The sequence below is a fragment of the Leguminivora glycinivorella genome, chromosome 12, assembly GCF_023078275.1.
Source record: "Leguminivora glycinivorella isolate SPB_JAAS2020 chromosome 12, LegGlyc_1.1, whole genome shotgun sequence".
NCBI lineage: Eukaryota > Metazoa > Arthropoda > Insecta > Lepidoptera > Tortricidae > Leguminivora > Leguminivora glycinivorella.
In genome coordinates, this window is record NC_062982.1 from 10,455,861 (window position 1) to 10,471,347 (window position 15,487).

Below are 15,487 nucleotides of genomic sequence, written 5' to 3' on the forward strand. Positions count from 1 at the left end.
TAGAGGACATTTTAGAACTTTTAAAACTAATATTTTATTGTTGAGGTTACTGGTGACCGAAGAGCTGGCGACTTCCTCGCACAACGTATTAGCACTATTAGCATTGCAATACAGCGAGGAAATGTCGCCAGTATCCTTGGTAAAATGACTCAAGAGCCTATTTTAGACATTAGCTAGCTTTTAAGTTTAGTCTTAGTTCCTTATATAATTATGTAAATATGTTCATGTAAATAAAGATTGTTATATTTTAGAATTTTCAAAAGCGTTCGGTTATCATTTGACACTCAAGATAATCAGATTAATCAGTAAAGTAAGCAATTTCTGATTGACAGACCGCCCTGTCCACTAACACAACTACCACACTAACTAACCACACTAACACACTAACTATTAACAGACAAAAAATACAGAGAAGCCATTTCGGACATCACTAAATGATGTCATTTTGTTACCTTATTATTTGCACATAATACAGTTCCAATACACTGTATTGTTATGAAGATTAAAACCACACATAGGAAGGATAAGTTGGTACCAACAACGGGCCGATCAACCTTGATATCGCGGGGCTTCATCGATTCAGGGAGAGAGAAAATTAATACCTCGTTCAACGATATGCCATTTCACGATCTACCGGATCTTATTAGTAAATGCAATCGGTCGCTGACATAAAAATAAAGATGTCTCGAGTAAAACGCTGAGGAGAGAACAAATTACATCATTTAAATATCGTTTTGTCTGTAAGTGCAAGTTTGAGTTGGCCTGTTCCATCATTTACTGTGGCTAATTCGTATGCGATTTTTTGTTACACTTGTTGTGACATGTCATGTTAATGTTTGTCCGGCCAAGAAGCATAAAAACGATTATCAGTAACGCGAATCAAAATGACTACTGACCATACAGTGAAGAGACATTGAAACAAAAAACGTCCCCTGTGTGGTGGAATTTTTGGTTACGTAAGTATGGAATTAATCACGTGAGCAACGGCCATACAAGGATTTCAGAGATAAATTAATTAATTATATATTTTTAGATAATAGATAAAACGTGTGCCATAACCTACTGCTTTTTACAAAGAAAAAATATTAGATTTGATATAATTACGTAAATTACGTATCATAAACGAATTGCGACTGGTATCTTGTTAAATTGAAAAATGATTCTATTACATTAAATTACCTACCTAGGTATCATAAAAATACTCTTGTGATATTTTATTGAAAAAAAAATCTAACCAAAAAACAGTCAGTACACATGTAAGTATATACAGGTATATATGGTACATTATTTTATCGAGTTTTACGTAGATCATGCAATAAAGAAAGCAAAACTTTCTGCTCGTAATGGTCGGAATTTTGCAACCGCTGCAAATCAACCTGCAATATTTACACTCCTTGCAGTTTCGCACCTATAAATATCTCACAGGTCGTTAGGGTTAAGTAAAGAGCAAATAAGTACACAATAGCCGACATTATGTCATCGTCCAAGCTGAATAATATCAGAGATCAGCCAATAAAACACACCCACGCCCTAGTGCTCCGTAATCGCCTATACAGACTTCCTGGGTACGTAGTACCTACGTACTTCCTAGGTACCCCTAGGCAAGTAGTCACAAATCTCAATCTTTGTAAGCGTTTCATAGTTAGCTCTCCATATCGCTCTTCTGCACGGGAAGCATGGTCGCGCGATAGACGATAAAATATCAGGCCGTCCCTATCGCACTATTTGTAAAGTGCGATATTTTATCGTCTATCGCGCGACCATGCTTCCGCGCTGTACTGGGTTTTGATCGCCACGCGTATGGTCAAAGATTGTCACTTCGACTAGGCCGGTTGGTCTGGGCGCGTTTAACCAGGAACATTTAATAAACTACATTTATCTGACGACCGGTCTGGCTCAGTCGGTAGTGACCCTGCCTGCTGAGCCGCGGTCCTGGGTTCGAATCCCGGTAAGGGCATTTATTTGTGTGATGAGCACAAATATTAGTTCCTGAGTCATGGATGTTTTTCTATGTATATAATGTAACGTAATACGTTACATTCTTAAAAAATAAACATTTAAAACTACTAAATTACCTAACTAAAAATACTACACTACTAATAAACTATATTACATATTAAAATATACAACAATAATGTCTTAAAACTACGTATTTACAAGTATAAAATCATCATCACGCTGATTGATTTAAATATGTCGCGCCGCGGTAAACATTCACTCCCAATAATGTTCACATTCGCGAGTGCATGAATGAATGCACGGGTCGAGGCGCTGTGTCATTGCGCCCATGAATCACTCACTCGTCCATTTTATCTTTGGAGTTGAGTGGAACGCACGTCGTTAATTATCGGTCTCTGCTACGGATCAGATAACAATCGAAATTCGTAATCGAATTTAACTGCGTCCCTACGTGTTCCTCAACTTGTTAAATTACTGTGGTGTTTTAATTATGTTTAATAGTGTACCCCGAATTGGGTAAGTGGATATATTTTATTTGCTAGCTGCCTAGAATATCGTAGTGCTATTTTATTGCTTTGGAATTTTATCATGCACATTGAAATAGTAACTATTCCATAGCCACTATTTAAATATGCATAGGTACTCATTTAACTAAAGAAGTAATCTTCCTAATTATATATTTTCTCATAGTCATTGTGACCTTTTGTCAACCAACCGTCCATTTTGTGATAAAAATAATAATTGCATTTTAATTTCTCATTTTCTTAATTTACATTGCCTTTTTGTAATCTCCGTATCTGAATTGTGAATTTCCACGGCAACACAACTACTCTAGTGCTTTCCCTCTTGCCGTTGGTCGTCACAAAGGCTTATAAACCGTTTCTAACGCTTGGTATGATGGCGCGTTCCAGGGTCCCAAGTCCAGAGTGACTTCTTTTGGCTTCCTGCTTGCCGCCCGCCTGCCGTATTGCTTCTGGCCGCTTTCCCCGACTCAGCGCCACGCAGATTCTAGCAGCGCTGAACTCAGCGCCGATCAGAAAAACGGCGCCTACCACCTCGGCATCGTCAGGGGAGTACTGTGGCAACAATCGACTAGCGGAATCCGATCTTGACTAGTATTTTTTACGAACCACGACTTTTACCCATCTTACCGGCTGAGCTTCATGGGAATAAATATTGTTTTACCGTTCTTCTGACTCCTCATTTAAATTTCCTCATACCTAACGAGACGATAGGAGTTAGAACGCTAGAGAACGCGACAATAAGTATGTATTTATCTATTTAAGGGTCGGTTGCACCAAACCGTCTATCACCGTTAAAGTGTTCGTTAAATTGTATTGTATGGGAAGTTCAATAGGCGTCTGCTGCGTGACGATGATGTGTCTGTCAAATGTGGTTGATGCAACTGGCCCTAAGTATTTATATCGTCGCTTAGCACCCATAGTACAAACTTTGTTTAGTTTGGGGCTAAGTTGATCTGTGTAAGGTGTCCCTAATATTTATTTATTTATTATATCTTTCCCATCACGGAACAATGGTATTCCGGACCTTTGGGAGGCGTGCGCGGGGCCGAAGCCAACACGTAGAGGCCCTTTCGACACTTTAATGAAATGTAAGGGGTACACCGAGCGGATGTTGCCCTTGCCCGTATCATGGGACACACGCAGAGGCAACACCCGCCAGGGTGTAAGGACTATTTGAGAGTTAATGGAATCTAAAATGAACTGGTCTATTTTGATGAAAGTGATGGACTAAATACTGGGCTATGGATAAAAGACCGGACGCCTGCCTAATAAAACGGTATCCAATTTTATTTCCGGCAGACGGTGACTCGTCCCCACAAGAGGGGCCCCCACAAAAAGCGACATCCAAGATGGCTCAAGGGCAACACCGGTGTGAGAACTCAAGGGTGTCGAGAGGTGTACACCGCTTTCTGCCCAGTGGCTGTTAAGCCACTGCACCAACTCGCGTCTTATGCAAATTTTCACTTCCACCCCTGGAGCATGTAGCCCTAACGACTCCACTCTGGACGACCAGCCAAGGCAAGCCAGAGGTAGAGAGTCCTGTCCCACCCACCCGCCTTACGGGTAACAGAACTCCCCAGGAGCACTCGGGTATAGTATGAATTTTTTGAAACGAACGTTTCTAAACAAAGGTATTGTTCCTTTTGTGTTGAGCGGGAGCTTCTGTATTTGCACGCGCTAAGACAACAAGAAGCGACTGTATCCTGATAATTGTAAGGTTCAAATCTGTACAGCAGCAAATTTGAGATAGATATACGTGGGGTCGCTGTTCCCCAACAGCTCGCCACAAGCTGCCCTGCGTTGACTGATTGCACTGGTAAAACCAATGGGCGATGGGGTCGTCACATCCCTACGCCTTATATTATTATTATGTAATAGAAACCTCCATATAGACATTTCTGTAAATGTAAATTATATATATAGTGCAGAAATAAAATCCAAAACGTATAAAGTAAGTATTAAGTAATACATAGTTTACACCTAACGCAAGTACCTTATTAATACATACTATCTAGTTCCAAACCCATCTATGTATATTTGCTTCAGTGACTTCGTTAGTAAAACTGGGACGCTTGAGAACAAGGCTTGTCGAGTGCCTAGTATAAATCTTTCTGCCAAGATTTATTAGTACTTTCGACGGTACTATGATCCTACGTTTGTTTCATTACCTCTAAAATCCTAACCTAGTTTTAGGCATTCTGACAGCATACGTTTCATCACAGAATATATAATAGTACGTTTCATACAAGTAGCCGGCGATAATGATTGATTAATTGTAAATTTATCGCTTTTTCATCTTCGTTAATTCTTCTTGCGAGCTTATGTGACGTAATGTGCATTCTTTGACGACCGGTCTGGCTCAGTCGGTAGTGACCCTGCCTGCTAAACCGCGGTCCTGGGTTCGAATCCCGGTAAGAGCATTTATTTGTGTGATGAGCACAGATATTTGTTCTTGAGTCATGGATGTTTTCTATGTATATAAGTATGTATTTATCTATTTAAGTATGTATATCGTCGCTTAGCACCCATAGTACAAAAGCTTCGCTTAGTTTGGGGCTAAGTTGATCTGTGTAAGGTAAGGTGTCCCCAATATTTATTTATTTATTTTATTTTATTTATCGCCGTTTACTGTACCTATTACAGATGTCAGATTTTCAAAGTTGAATTATTTTTTCTATGCCAAGACATGTATTTTTGTTTATCGGTTACATAATTGTAGTCATTTCTGAAGCTTTATTTAATCCGCTACTATTAATGCTGATTGTCGACTAAAACTGCCAACATTTATAGTAGCGGCTCAGTAGTAGATTCTAAAAATGGAATATTAAGAGTTCAATGGGAGAGTTAGAAGGCTCACGAGAAATCGTGGCGATGCGTCACGTGCAGGCTTCTTCGGATTATATGTAAGTACCTTAAAGACTTCTTAGAAACAAATAAATTGTTACAAATTGAATGTTATCCTACTTGTTACCTGTTTGTGATTTGCTTGAGGCTTGATGCAAAAAGCTTATGCGGTGAGCTCAAAAGCAGACAAACTTTAAATTAAGGGGGGCGATTTTTGAATCTCGCATACGGGATTTTGTCACTAAAATAGGTACTGGTTAAAAACGGTGACTTGCTTATTATTTTCAGTGACAATTTTCTGGATTCGAACGCGTGAGACTCAAAAATAATTGCTGAGGCTAGACGCCGATCGAAACGCAGTCTGGCTCTGTCATGATGTTAAAATAGTATTTTATGCAACTGGCGTTTAAGTGAGGTCAAAAAAGACGAGTGGCGTGTAACGACGTACGAGTAACAATTTGCGGCGAAGCCGAAAATTGTTAATAAAGACGCTACGAACATTTTTTGACTCAGTTAAACACCGTTGCATACAATACTTTTTCTACGACCATGCACTTACTTTTTAATAGTTTTCTAGAATAACTTTCGTGAAATTCGCAGCCGGGGGCGGGCATCTTTTATGTAGGGTTTTAACGATCTATGCACGACACGGTAAATGACGAATAACAACACGAGAGTAGAAAAAATATATAATCATCACGCACGGCATCACGCCTGTGGTTCTATAAGGGTTAAGCAGGACACATGAAACCTCTCAAGTTTCAGTGCCACTTAGGCTGAAAACGAAATCGTGTTATTGCAATGATTATTTATTAGCCCATGGAATGAAACCACACAAACTATATCCCAAAGTCTAGCTCTAGGCATTTTCAGAATTTGGGTCCCCAGTGTAAGTTGTTAACAAAAATTAACTTGCTGTCAGTATTAACGACAATTAAGCATAAAATCTGTCTAGAAATTTACTATTTAATTTAAATGTTAGGAAATCACCGCTAAATATTAGTACTTATCGTAATCGTAAATGCCTTATCTAAACTCTGATTGAATAATGAAACGACTTCAGTTGAGAATACCTACTCGTATACCATACATGCAGGGTTAGGCCATTTTCACACTATCCGATCCGATATCGGATGTCGGAAGGATTGCAATAGAAAAAATCCAAGATGGCGCCTGTAATGTATGGGATATCGGTCCGACATCCGATATCGGATCGGATAATGTGAAAACGCACTTATTTCAACGTCAAAAATCAGTTCCCAATGTTGCCACATTGCACACGTTGAATATGTTTCTCTTTTGTTTCTTGCAGTCTAGATACATGGCTAATAACTGCTATGTGAGTTCGCAATGAGAGGTATTCCGAGCTGTATGTGGCTTGGCAATTAAGCGTCGGCATAAAGCACTCATCCGCATGCCCGCTTACTTGGGAACCGAGAAGTAGGTGGAGTACACGACATACCTACATGGTGTATGAGGAAAGGAGACTATCGTATCTCCATACAAATGTACTCGTAGTCCTTTGACCGCAGTAGATGTTGACATTGTAAACAATTATATTTATATAATTTGATAATTTTGTAAATTATAATGAATTAATTAGTTATAAATATACCATATATTATATAATCCCTATGTTTGACTTTGTTCTATTTTTTTGGTTATGGTAAAAATTAGGAGCGATAAGTTATACAAATGTTTAAATGCTTATCCTAACCCTTATAATAAAACTAATTTAAACGTAGGGCTGTGATTAATATACACCAAACTGGCTACAAATACTCCTTTACATAATAATAATAATGTCTAGGAGGAAAAGAGGACTGCGTTATATAAAGAATCGAACATCCCCTATCATCTTATTACTCATAAAAGGTTGGATACCATGAGAATTCCATGGGATATATTACTCCTTGTTAAAACGAGTCCGTAAGTACGTGGGCAATGACAGCTTTTGTGACTTATGCTTCCGTGTGATTATAGTGTCGAGTAGGCATTTATTTAATGGCCTCGTCACACAAACCGACGAATAAATGGCTTGCGGCCTGCTTTATGTTGTTTTAGGCCGGCAACAGACAGTCTTAAAATTCATATTCTGAAAAAATCACAATCTTATAAAATAAGATCGACTGCCGTGCCACACACATTCTTAAAAATCACATTATTCGCAATCTGTCAGATCAATTTGAAAAAAATCATAATCTTAAAAAATAAGACTGTGTGTGGACAGATGCGAAATTGTATGGAAATCCGTGCACTCGATCTGATTTCATAAGATTATGATTTTTTAAGATTATGAAACTTAAGAATGTCTGTTGCCGGCCTTAGACTCGGGACTTAAGCATTATGATTCTGCAGCGTAAAAGCTCAGCTAAAGTTAAGTAAGCATGTAATTAAGCTTCGTGATGCAATGGTAGTACATATTTTATTAGTATGTGAATAATTAAAGCAGTATACCTAATGGAGCGATTGCTTGCTATATTTTGCAAGCAAACAATAAATATTATATAACATAACAATATATGACTATGCAGCTGTCATTTATTCGCCATAAATTTCATCTTATGTTAATAAGCGTCTGAAATTTACGTAATACAATTAAACTATCTATTTAAATTAACTTGACCATCTCCATGTAAATGCACTCGGATCATTAGTTACGCAACGGATGCAGACTTTCTATGTTTTGTCCACTGACATAAGAACTACTTAAAATATGTTCAATAAAATGGCAGATCGTATGTATCGGACACAGACCACCTCACCTACTAGACGGAACATCAAGCCAACTCTAAATCATCAAACAATTTTCAGTAGTAATTTAGAACACAACCGCTTGATTCATTTCTGCCAACGTTTACAGCACTCATTTAGAAAATGATTATTATTTAGAATTAACATCAAAAAAATAGTTTTCGGATTGAACCTGGGTGATGCTACTCAATTGCGCTGCGCAGATTGTATTTTGCCAGTAAAATTGTAAAACATTGAACCACAATTATAAATTGTAAAGAGGCTGACAACCTATTACTGCAATGTCACAATTATTATGTTTTCATTCAACCCCTTACAATTGCTAAGAGTACGTGTCAGTTTCATGTACTCTGCCTACGCGTTATGGAAATACAGGCGTGAATTTATGTATTGTATGCATGTACGGTGTAAGATGCTACTAAATTGCGCTGCTCAAATCGTGTTTCACCTGTAATATTGTACGTATGATGACCGCGCGTTCTTTGTAAACGCTTGAATGCGGTGTCTATGTAGTCTGAGGCATCGGGTCATCCTCTCACTTTCTTGAACCGTGGGATTACCGCTTTTATGGAGCCATTGTGGGTCCGCTGCCCAATCCGACCACTTTTACTTTTCAACTCGTAAACGCTTGTATGACATCATGGGTGTGCAGCGGATACTTTTACTTCAATTCTGTGATGATACTTAAGATTAAAACGGACCATCTGTGTTGAAGTAGCATTTTGTTATGGTACTTACAACGACGTTTTTATCCAAATAAGGTAACATTTTGTTGCATTGATAATTTTATGCAAATGAGATACTTATCTGAAATTGCCCTTACAGTCAATATTTTGAGTTGAGAAATAAACTAAATAAACATTTAGGTAATTTAATTTCCAACTCCAATTACAAGTTAAAAACTACTTAAGTTTACGTAATACCAATTACTATAATAACAGAATACCAATATTTTTTTGTTTTACAAGTGACTTGACTTGACCAGAGCTTTTGACCTTTGCCAATTACACAACTTTCGGAACTTTTTATTTTAAAATTTACTAACTGAACTTCTGTATGCGTAATGCGTATACATACATAACTGTCGGCTGTATTCTTAAAAGGGGTAAGCAGAGCACATAAAACTGCTCAAGTGCCGTTTTTAGCACCTAAGGGGTTGAAAGTTAACGAAATTCTGTATAAAGGTAAATTATTATTCTTTACAGTCAATTCCAGCACTTTACTGTAATATTTAACTATATTTACTGAAATAACTATATAACTGAACTTCGATAGGTAATTTCATTCATAAAACTATTCATTCACATACCGCCACACGACTTCCAGGACACAAATCGTTTACACATTGTCGAGTTGTGTGGCGTCATCAAAACGAATGGGCTTCTGTCCCATTCAAAGGTGTTGTGTTGTCTACTCGACACGTCACTCACTTCACGCTCAACATCTCAATCGGCCATAAATGTCACTCCGTACACAGCTTCCAAGCTACTCATGAACACAGCATAAATTCAATGACCGTAGCTATCTCCTAGCAAATCTTGATGTATTCGATGTTCAAGTATTAACACAACAAATAGTTGTTTATACCTAATGTAGGTACTTATTCAGAATACTCTGATAGGTACCGAAAGTTTGGAAAGTTTAGTAACAAAACTGTCTAGTTAACGCGCCTTGCCTAAGCCCAAAAAATGCATTAAATACTTAGTATACTTTCATACATGGAATCCTACGCTACGATTGCAAATGAGTTTCACCATAGTTACTACACTTTTTACTATAAAAATATCATCATCCTCTTCCTCCTCCTTGCTTTATCCCGGCTTTCGCCGGTTCATTTACTATAAAAACAATACATTATGTATTGTTTTTATAAGTAATACATATTTATTTATACTTCAAAAAGTTCAGGCTCTTTCTTAGTTCTAGGCTCGCATTGTAGTAGCTATACTGTTGTAGCGTTGATCATCTGTGGTTTTGAAAGGTTTGCCTGATGTTCGATGTTACAAACACCAGCTCTTGATTGAAAATGGACTACTTGTTTTCTCCACTACACAGAGCCACGACCCGTGCACTGACGTAATGATTGCTCCTCCACAATGGTAATATGGCACTTGTCGCACATCCGCCTCCGTTCTACCTGTCTGCCCGTATTGTGAGCGTATGAAAAGAATTCGCGTTGAAATCGCGCGCGCTCATGTGGAATAAACCTAGCTGCGATCTTTTGGTTTCTTTGTACTGAGAAACAATTGCAATGCGCTTAGAGGACCCAGATTTTGGGTGGCATACTTTTATCGAAAGTATTTCCCAAGATATAGCGGAGATAATGGAGCCATGTGCTTTTGTGTACCTACATAATTTATTGTTTACGTTTGATTGTTCTCAATTTTTATTTTGGGTGACACACTTTATTTAGTAGAAAGTTTTTCCCATGATGTGCAGCGGCGATAATTAAACCATGTATTTTTGTGTATTTATTGTTTATACTTAATTGTTCTTAGTTTTTTTTTGGGTGAGTCACTTTAATCAAAACGAAAATGTTTCCCAAGAATGTAAGCAGAGAAAAGCGATGCTTACTTTTGTATAGTTACCTACATGTATTGTTTATAAGTAGTGTTCTTAATTTTTATTTTTGGTAATATGATTGAATCGAAAGTTTTTCCCAAGATACAAAGTTCATGCTATGCACACCTACATACTTAAAAAGTCAACGAAATCAAATAAACTATAATTTACATTTATAATAAATTGTTAGTGCTTTAAAAGCGATTGTAATCATATAATAGTGTTGTTTTATTTATTTTCCACTGAATTGAAAACAAGATTGGTTATTCAATTATTCATTAAAAGTCTTCGAAATCACCTAGTTTACCACGCTCTAACGACTAGCTAAATCATTCATAATTCATAACACATTCACGCTAATCTATCACCATTATTCACAAATAAAATTACCTTAGATTTTTTATAAATTTTATTCTCTCATAAATTCACATCAATCAAGAATGTGCATATAAATAAAAAAGTTTTTTTTAATAATGAAGTCAGAGTGGAAGGAAAATGGCTTGTTAAAATGCTATTTCCGACCGATTATGCGCACGCTTTTCAACTGGAACCACAGTTTATTGTTGTACATGCGATACCTGATTCTGTACCTACAAAAAACTATTAAAAAAGAAGCAAAACTTCATGGAAACGGGAATGCTAACATCGATTGAATATTAAAGTGACAAAAAGCGTATCAAATGTCAGATAAGTAAATTAAGTAAGTTGTTTTGTTACAATGATATCAATATTATAATGTACGAGCTACATGCACGATAACTGAACGACGTCGATTAATGTCATATTTTGAGCCTATGAAGTAGTGTATGTAACACATTATGTAATTCTTGATATATTTCACCAGTAATACAAATAAAATGAATTCCAAGCACTATAAATTAATCTTATAGACAGTTTCAGTTTTATTAATTTTAATTACCCAAACATGCATGCAAAACAATCGTTTGTATAGGAAATACGAGTACCTAAGTATGTAGGTAATTCGAATAACAAAACTATTGTATAGGAACTATTAGTAGTAAACTAATCAGACTTGTAGTTGTTTATTGCCACGATCAGGCAGGCAATTATGGTCGTGCGATAAATGAAAAAATATTAGGCCGTCCCTATCGCACTATTTGTAAGTGCGATAGGGACGGCCCGATGTTTTATCATTTATCGCGCGACCATAATTGCCCTGCAGATGTAGATAAAAATAGATTTAACTTTTGGAACTAATTCACAACTGGCGAAACGAAATTTTCAACTGTGGGCAAATCATCTTTTTATGAAGTCCACTTCACGTTGAGTGCATATTAAAAAGCTAAACGTAAAAATATGGAGTAGAAAATAAAAGATGTGAAATAAGACCGAACTTTCACATATCGCTGTTATTATGGGCCATAAAAGCCTTTCAGCTTCGACAATAGCAATATTAATATTAGATTTTGGCATAATAAAAGGATGACTTTCATTTCTGGGACGAATAAATAAATGAAAGTGTTTTCAAATATCGTGCGGATTAAAGTAAATATACAGTAACTAACTTTATGTAACCATTAGATCATTGAATAAAGCTCGCATGAGATTTGTACCATTGTCAGTATCTACATATATACGTGTATCTTGTACGGGTTGTAGGTTAATCAATATTATGAAGAAATTTAATATAAACGCCTAAATGTCACAAAAAGTACTATTTTGCGCAGATCTATCAAGCTGATCTGTAAAAGATGTTCATAAAAACTATATATATGCGCAATCATGAGATGAATAGCCGAACAAAGCGAACAACGAAGCCACTCTCATTACTTTTCGCGTAACCCGGTTTTGTCCGCGCTCGTTTTATTGCCACAATTTTCCTTTCGCATCTCCGATTCTTCGTGAACGTGCTGCGAAGCGCGCTTATTGCGAATCAGAATCCAATCATAAACAGATCGCGACTGATATCTTCATACCTTCCCCTCAGAATAGTAAAGACTTATGTAGCTATAGATTCTATAGACACATGAACCACTTGGTATTGACCGGTATTTCGCACTCCATTACATTGGCAAGTGCTAAATTAATAGATTATTTTTGTTTGCACTTTGTTTTTTACCGCCGGCACGGCAATCAAGTACTGTCAGTTTTAATCGATCTTTTAATGATATATATTCGTTACGTAGAAATTACCTCTAAATGAACTATTAGTTAGTGTCAAGGACCTCTCGTACACTGAAGTATTGTAAACAAAGCAGAGAATAACGAACGAATTTTTTATGAAAATGTTAGCAATTTACATTATTTAGTACTTAAACTTATCTATGCAGCTACTACTGAGAAAACGGTAAATTGAACATACCTAATGAAAACCAAGAATCTCATTTATTTTGAAAACCGTTAAACAATTATGTAGGTATTCCATTCGTACTTTTACAAAACTATTAACGAACCTAACTATACACAAGAGCAATGTTAAAAGAATAATACCTACTTAACAAATAGATATTTTTAGTAAACATTTTTCTTTTATTCTTGAACGTATAGTGTACCTATGTAAAAAATAATATTTACCAAACCGTTGTAAGTAAAGGTCTATTATCCAACCTAGTGGCCATCACAATGTTAATTAGTTATTTAAGTAGAATACAACAGCAAATCATTTTTACAACGGCACGGCTTTAGGTTACTACGGTAATTAGTTATTTTAATTTCATTGCGCTGAAGAATTACTGATTATATTGTCCATCTATTTATAACTACCACTTTAGAATTACAGCATTACTGTAACAGCCTGTATGTGATTATTGTTCAATAAAACATACAAATAGTTCCGATTAGAGCAATTGATGAAGATTTAATAATTCTGCAAAGCAAACAAAAATAAAAAAACCGGTCAAGTGCGAGTCGGACTCGCCCACCGAGGGTTCCGTACAAACTTTCAAACTCCCCAGTTAAAATAATCTCATGTTTTCACATAACTCTAACGACTTGACTAGAAGACAAAAGTATAGGTACTAATGAGCATTATTGTGTATACTTGTATAGCGCCATCTCTCGGTTAATTCGCTAACTAATTTGCGCGACCATAGTATGTTGGTTTTTCAGGGATTATTCTTCATAATGTTAACCGATTTAAACAATTTTTACTTTATTGGAAAGAAGATGATTTTCGTAACATCTCGTATTAATTTGAAGTACTATATACATCCGCAAAGGTGGGTAAATTAAAAGTAAAAATCTGAAAAGTTTTTTGTGAATTAAAAAAAAAGTTTTCAAGATACAAACACGATTATATTTTTCCTGTAATATTTAGCATAAAAACCAATGTTTCCTAAAATTTTCATAATTTTTCGTTGGTAAACTTCGAAGATAAGGGGGGGGAACGGTATCTTATTTTACATTTTCCTTCAAAATTCTTTTTTTTTCCACATATATTCCTTATATTATTTATTTATTAATAACAATATATTTACACGGCATTACAGACAAGCCAATACACCGAGAAATAGAATATATGCATTTTCGCTGTACACAAAATACAAATTTTATAACAAAACAAAAATACTAGACAACCTGTCATCCATCGACTCACAAAACCTTATACATTCATAGCACACATTCGCCCATCTCCACGCAAACAAGTCGCATTATATTATAACGTCAACGATTATCATCGGCTAGGCCGGCTGGCTGGTAGATTATGTTAATGACGTGTCGAATTTAATGGAAATTAATAAAGCACAGTGTATATAAAACACTTGCGTCAGTTGTCAGTTTCAAAGATTGCATTTTTTTCTGATTTTCATTTATTTACATAGAAACCAAAGTTTCAAACTATAGACAACGGAACCGCCAAAGAGGTCAATCATAAAACTCATAAACATGAAACGAAAATGCATTCCGAATTTCATTACTTGGCAGTTTGGCTATGGAATTGCCGCCAATTAAAATAAGGACTATCATAAGTTTGCTAAGTAACGATAGGTCATTAAACCGTATAAACTGTTTTGTGGGACATTGTAAGACTGTAAATTCTTGTGTTAATAAATAAATAATAAAATAAAGCAAACCGAAGTGTGCCTGCTGATTTGTGAGTAGACATTTTGTTGAACTGAATTGATGTATATGTATCGGAAGCTAGCTATTTATCTAAGTACCTAATGAAGCTACTTATCTAAGTAATGAAGAATGGTTTTCAAAAAAATATGCAATTAATGTACATATAACATAGGTAATTTTAATTTATACTACGTCGGTGGAAAACAAGCATATGGTCCGCCTGATGGAAAGCGGTCGACCGTAACCTTATGGACGCCTGCAACTCAAGAACTGTCACATGCGCGTTGCCAACCCATTAGAAACTTATACACTCCCTTTTTTGCTGTGTTAAGTACACAGCAAAAAGGAGTGTACAAGTTCTAAGGAGGGTTCGGGTTGCCGACGAATCAAAGGACAATAGACGGAACAAATCCAATTTCCATAAAGATACGAAATAGTGAATCCATATCAACGAGACCATTGACTAACGAGGTATATTCATAGACGTAAATGGTCCCCTTGGCGAAAAGTAAAAAAAAAAACATAATAGTGACTCATGATCATGAAATAAAACTATGGAAACGGATTAAATCGCGTATAATGAATTTACAATTCATCCCGACGTTTCGAACACTTCAGCGAACAATACAGCGTTCGTGGATGGGATGAGTTGTAAATTCATTATACGCGATTTAATCCGTTTCCATAGTTTTATTTCATGAGTAACTATCGCGGTAACCGAAGACAATATTACATAATAGTGACATAAAAAATTTTAAGAATAGATAAAACGATTCGTCCGTTTATTTTATAGTTCACGTTTTCTCCGTATGCCCAATATT

General features: G+C 36.2%; 1 protein-coding gene and 1 long non-coding RNA gene across 3 annotated transcripts in view; one reads left to right on the plus strand and one right to left on the minus strand.

Moving 5' to 3' along the window:
• The window catches only part of LOC125231715 (heparan sulfate 2-O-sulfotransferase pipe), a 215,086-nt gene that overhangs the window by 174,576 nt on the left and 25,023 nt on the right, over nucleotides 1-15,487 (minus strand). The window lies entirely within an intron of this gene.
• LOC125231716 lies at nucleotides 2,348-3,148 on the plus strand. Its single transcript, XR_007177662.1, has 2 exons — nucleotides 2,348-2,475; nucleotides 2,871-3,148. It is a non-coding gene; the product is annotated as an uncharacterized LOC125231716 (long non-coding RNA).